This window comes from Phocoena sinus, chromosome 4 (assembly GCF_008692025.1).
Source record: "Phocoena sinus isolate mPhoSin1 chromosome 4, mPhoSin1.pri, whole genome shotgun sequence".
Lineage (NCBI taxonomy): Eukaryota > Metazoa > Chordata > Mammalia > Artiodactyla > Phocoenidae > Phocoena > Phocoena sinus.
The window spans coordinates 123,033,960-123,040,388 of NC_045766.1; the positions used below are offsets into that span (position 1 = coordinate 123,033,960).

Consider the following 6,429-nt stretch of genomic DNA (forward strand, 5'->3'; position numbering starts at 1 on the left):
TCCTCTTCCCTTGAATTTGTTTTCTCCCACACTCAAAAGTTTGAAAGAAAAAATATATTTTTTTTAATTTGGAGGAGAACTTGAAAAAGAAAAGCTTTTATTGATGCACTGATAGACTGACCCGAGATTTGGAAGAGGTGTTTTGTTCATACAATACTCATCATCAAAGCAAACTGAAAAGACAAAGGTGTCTGAAATGGCTTTACACTGACATGACGCCTTAATCTGTTAAGGAAAACGGACTGCTCGCTAACCGCCTTCTCATTTCAAGTTTTTTACAAACTCCTCTCGTTTCTTGATGGAGGCTTTCAGCTCAGAAATGGCCTTGGCAATCACCTTCTCTTCAAACGGGGGAGATTTTGCCGATGCCTAGATTCTTCTTGATGCCCTTTCCCCCCAGCATTGACGGTGTGGAGAAATACGGACCGTCTGTTTCTTGGGACTTGACGAAGGAACATTCGACTTCCTTTCAGTTCATCGCATCCACAAGGGAGGAGACAAATCGGTGGGCTCTGGCGTACGCCGTGGACAGGGTGGCAGGGTTTGTTGTGGCCTTAGCCTTGCCCACCTCCGTGCCAGCCTCCTGGATCGACCCGGTGAGGATAGTCAGCAGGTCCTGGGGAAAGTCCACTTTGGGGGTGCACTGAGATCAGGGGGGATGATCCTCCCAGCATGGCCGCCAATGACAAGAACGTTGACTCGAGCTGGTCCACACCCTTCAGTTTGGCAACAAAAGTGTTGGCTTGGACAATGTCCAGGGTTGTCACCCCAAAGATTTTACTGGGGTTGTAAACTCCATGTTTCTTGAAAACTTCCGCTGTGATTGGGATGGGGGAGTTAACTGGATTTGAAATGACGCAGATCATGGTCTCGGGGCTGTGCGGGCACAGGCAACAGTCAGGGTGGCCAGGATTGTGGCGTGGGTGTTGAGCAGGTCGTCCCATGTCATGCCTGCTTTTCTTGGGACTCCCGCGGTAATAGCCACCTTGTCGCAGCCCTCCGGGCAGTCTGGCAGCTGCCCGGCTCCGAGGTGCCCTTTCACCATCGCTCTGGTCGCGATGTGGCTCCCATCGGCAGCCACTCCGGGTGTATGAACAATACCGTGGAGGGTCGGGCGGCTCACCAAGGGGCCGCTTTTCAGGAGAAGCGAAAGCGACTGCCGGACTCCTCCAAGCCCCCAGCACGGTTGCTTTAGCATTGTTCTGGGCCGAGGTGCCAAAGATGCGGCGGAGAGCAGTGCCCGCAGGCCGGGCGGTGGCAGGTGGGGCGTGGACCAGCACGGGAAGGAGCCAGCAAGGGACAAAAGAAGGAAGAAAATTTGATATTTCTATTTTTATTTACTACTATATTGCAAAAGGAAAGTCCCTGTAAGGAAACATGTGACTGAACAAACTTTTTCCCTTGTAATTCTTACCTGTTTTATTTTACCAATGCAGTCCAATAATACTCATATGTATTTACGGATGCAAAGGTAAGTACAAAGATCAAGGTGGTTCAATAAACCCGTGACTGCTTAGAAAATTATTAAGTAATTTGGAGGCATATGTTATATTGCTAATGATTATTTAGTTATTACAGAATTTTAATGTTAAGGTTATTAATATTTTAAATATAACTTCTTCTTAACAAATATCTTCAGTAAGGTAGAAAATATTATTCCAGTTTTTCTGCATTAAAAGTAAAGTCATAATGTGTTCCCAATAAAAGGCACCAATGTTCTTTGGAGAAATGGCTGATTATATATTTGGGACAAAGTACAAGATAAGCATTTAATATGTTCTAGGAAGCAAGTATGTGTTCAAATTCTGATGTGAAAGTGTGAAAAGGGCAAGAAACTAGTGAAAAGGTGTTCCCATGGGCCAAACTTAATACAGATTGTGTATTAAAAAAAAAGAAAAACACAGAAAGAAAGAAAGAAAAGGATTGAAGGTAATACATTATAAAATTTCAAATAACAAAAGTTTCCATGGATCCATAATGATTTTTCTTTTTTTTTTTTGTGGTACGCGGGCCTCTCACTGTTGTGGCCTCTCCCATTGTGGAGCACAGGCTCCGAGGCCATGGCTCATGGGCCTAGCCACTCCACGGCATGTGGGATCTTCCTGGACTGGGGCACGAACCCGTGTCCCCTGCATCGGCAGGCAGACTCTCAACCACTGCACCAGCAGGGAAGCCCCATAATGTTTTAACAAAGAAGGAAGGAGGGTAAAGAAAAGGCTCTTCTTTACTTGACAATGAAAGCTAATATGCAGTGAAAGAATGAGATAATTGGAAAGGATCACTATCTTGCCACCTTTGTGTCATAATCATCAATGAAGCTAAATGACTAGGTAAAATGTTGTTGGAGAACAGGATATTTATAAGATATTTACCGTATCTTAAAGTATCACCTTACAAATTATTGATGGCAAAAAATAAAAGATTTTCTACAATGAAGAAATCTGGTGGACAATACCATATCCAAGTGATTCAACTTAGCACAAAAATAACGAGACACAATGACTTTATGTATTGATACCTACGTATGTGAAGCAATGAAAATACATGTCACCTCTGTAATGCTTTTTGCAATGAAGCTTCATCTAGTTATAATAATGAGGCAAAATCTCACTTATCCAGATTGTGTGATATTCCATATTAGAGATTGATTATACAAGTGGACAATGGTTGACCTGCAAACTAAAGAATGCCCCTTGCCGTCTGTTTCTACAAGGATGAAGTCACTAGCCAATAGAGTCGCTGACCTTTAACACACCCTGAAAGGAGTTCAGGGCAAAGATCAGAAATGAGACACTCGATGCTCTGGGAAAATCTGGCTGAACATGCTTCAGATAGATATTTTCAGAAGAAAATTTAAGGAGCACAATTTCTTGCATCTTCTTATACCTAGGAAAGCGGTAAAATCACTAATGGAGACATTTACTCTTCATGACTATCATCAACCTTCTACTGAGATATATACTTGATTGCAAGTACCCCCATCACCAAAATCATGTATATACTGACCTCCTTCCCCACCACGTCTTCAGAACAGTCCCTCAGAGCTATCTGAGAGGCTCCCGGGCTACAGTCCTCAGTAAGCTATAAAGAAAACTGAATTCACAGCTCTCACATTGTGCTTTTTTTTTTCAGTTCACAGACCATCTATAAAAGTAGAACTTTCACCCACAATCTGCAGCAAAGAGCCCAGGAAGTCAAATCATTAAAAACAGTATGACTTCCAGTCCAGAAAGTCAACCTACTATCTTTCCACAAGACTTGTAGCATATCAGAATGTTTCTCTAGCAACCAGTCTAGGATAGCTTTTTTTCTTTATTTTTTTTCTTTTCTTTTTGTGGTATGCGGGCCTCTCACTGTTGTGGCCTCTCCCGCTGCGGAGCACAGGCTTCAGACACGCAGGCTCAGCGGCCATGGCTCATGGGTCCAGCCGCTCCGCGGCATGTGGGATCTTCCCGGACCGGGGCACGAACCCGTGTCCCCTGCATCGGCAGGTGGACTCTCAATCACTGCGCCACCAGGGAAGCCCTAGGATAGCTTTTAAATGCCTTTTTTGTTGGTCTACAGAGAGAGTCTAATTCCTGGAAATTATTAAAGTGGTGAGATAAAAATCTAAATAGGGTGGTAGAAGCAGAAATTTAAAAGAATCATGGATGCTTTAGAAAAATATATTAATAGTTCATATGGAGCTATTGATATTTGTGTCAAAGGAAAGTGAATTTCTAAAAATAGCTCTGGGACTAAACTATGTGGAAGAATATGATAATATGGAAAGAAACAGTATTCTCCATTTTTACTGTGAAAAATTGACTGATACCACAGTACAGAGTAATGTTTATGTTGAAGGAAGAATTTACTAATGTTAATAGTAAGAACAGTATCAAGGAGTAGTTTTACGTATTGACCACTGAAGTTTCTAAAAATTCTTCTTTTTCATTGCTTCTTTCTCTATTTCCTTTTCTCCCTCCTTTCCAGCTTTCCTTCCTGCCTTCCCCTCCCTCCTCTCCCTACCTTCATTTTTGTTGTTCCTTTTCTCCCTTTATCCTTTCCTCATTATTCTAAAATTTATTCATTAAAAAATAAATATTCATTAAGCATCTATACTGTGAAAGTTTCTGTTTTCTTTCTGGGTCAGTAGCAGTCTTATGAGTTAGCTTAACACTGGAATTAGATATTTGAGTTTCAGATCATGAAGTCAGCTTGTTCAATCTGATAAACTACCACTTCATTTACATAGATGATGAAAATATCAACTTTATTATTAAGACAAATTTGAAATGAATGAATGAATTATTTGGTGCAATAAATAAGCCTACATAATTAAACTATGACCTAAAGTTTATTACAATCATCTATCAAAAAATAAAGCATGTGTGCATGGTTGTGTGTATGTGTGAATATGTTTGGTGTGTGTGTAGGGTCCCAAAGCCAATTATTGTATTATCAGCCAATTCTTCAGAACTAACAGCTGAAACTTGGACTTAATGGCATTTTGAACTTATTTCTGGCATTTGGGATATGTTTGCCAATGTTAACTCACATTTTCTTTTTAAACCTGTTTCTTCCATGTAATTCTTCATGACTGTATGAACCATTATTGATATTATTTATTTCCATTTTGTAAGAATGTTTAATGTTTCTTTGCTTCTTGAAATTTAATCACTAACCTTGTGAATACCATATGTTTCTCTTCATCTTTCTCTGGGGTAAAATTTTAACGTCTGTTCTAGGGCATACAGATTTTTCCCATTGTTGCCAAACACATTACAGATATTAAAATTGTGTGTAGTTCATGTTCCAGTGAATTGAATTAGCTTATCAGCTGAATGGTTACCTATTCATTTGTTTTGTGAAGGAGAGCTAAAAGGCTTAGGTGCTCGCAGACTGAAGGTGAATTTAAAGACATGATTTAAGCCTTGCAATAGTACAGAAAATATACAGTGTGTAAAAATGTGGCTGAATTTTTTTGCATATGATAAATGCTGATTTTGTTGTTGTCCTTGTTCTCTCTGTAGTTCACTCTCTGTCATTCCAAAGCATTTAGGCTCTTCTGTGTCCACCATAACTGGGAATGGAAGTTTTCAGCATTAAGCATGTAAGGGCCACAAATAACTTTCCCAGGATTTCCATCCCCAGGGTGGCAAAGAAGCCATAGAATGTACCTGTGGCTTTAGGATTGGTATGAAAATAGCAGCAAGAACAATAGAATCTGAATAAAGTCAGCAGATAAGAAAGAGGAATATTTCAATGATAACCTAATGAATGAATGACTGAAGACTAGATGGGATGAAGAAAATCTCAAAATTCCCCTATTGAGATATTACATCAAGGATTAAGTGAACCCAACAAAATCTCAGCACTGGGTAAAAACCCTAGATTGAATGAGTTAAAATTTTCAACCTCAGTGCTATGGGCATTCAAAATAGAAATCAACTTGAATCATTGGGGAAAATATGTTATTTCTTTTATACAGTTGAATTTGTGTTGACATTCATAACTATAAATGTCAAAAGAGAAAATAAGCAATAGGCCTTTAAGGCTTGTATGTTTCTTGCCATATTTTAACTGTGCTTCCACTTTGACATGCTGAGTTACTATTCTTTGAAAAGACACTAACCTGGCATTACTTAACAGTATGTATAGTTTTTATCAAATGACCAAACTTTCTTCTCACTTATGTACTAAACATTTCTTAAAGTATTTCATTGTCACTTGAAATGCAAATTATTTAAGTAGTAACATTTACTATGAAAATTATGTTCTCTGGTTTCATCATACTGACTCATTGTTTAATCCTGGTTTCACTTCGTAATTGCTGTGTGATCTTATTAATCTACCTCTTCTAGTCTGTTTCCACCTCTATGATATGAAACTAAATATAACACTTCACAGCTATTTTTTTTAATTTAATTTAATTTATTTTTTTATATAGCAGGTTCTTATTAGTTATCTATTTTATACACATCAGTGTATATATGTCAATCCCAATCTCCCAATTCATCACACCACCAGCCCCCACGCTTCCCTCCCCACAACTGTTTTTTAAGAACTGTAAAACTAATCATAATAGTAGTAATGGTATTAAAAATAGTACTGTAGAAATAATAGTAATAGTGGAAATAGCAGCAATAATATCAAAAGGGGAAAGAAAAAAAACAGTTAAAATTTCTGAGCAAGCATCGTGCTAAGCATTTTCTCCATGAACCACGGTAGACATTTTCTAGGGTTTAACTCATTTAATATTCACAGCAACTCTAGAGGTAGGCAGTGTTTTACCCCATCATATAAATTAGAGAATTTAGGTTCAAAAGATTAAGCCACTTCCTTATACTACCCAGATGATGCATGTTGGCTATAATTCACATTTACAGCTTGCTTTCCCAATCACCATACATGATATAAAAGGAAAAAAGTAAGTCAGGCAACAAACAT

The 6,429-nt window shown here is 38.9% G+C and overlaps 1 pseudogene; it reads right to left on the reverse strand.

Annotated features, from left to right (window-relative positions):
* Positions 1-261: 261 nt before the first annotated feature.
* On the reverse strand, positions 262-5,621 carry LOC116752699 (annotated as a pseudogene).
* Positions 5,622-6,429: the final 808 nt, after the last annotated feature.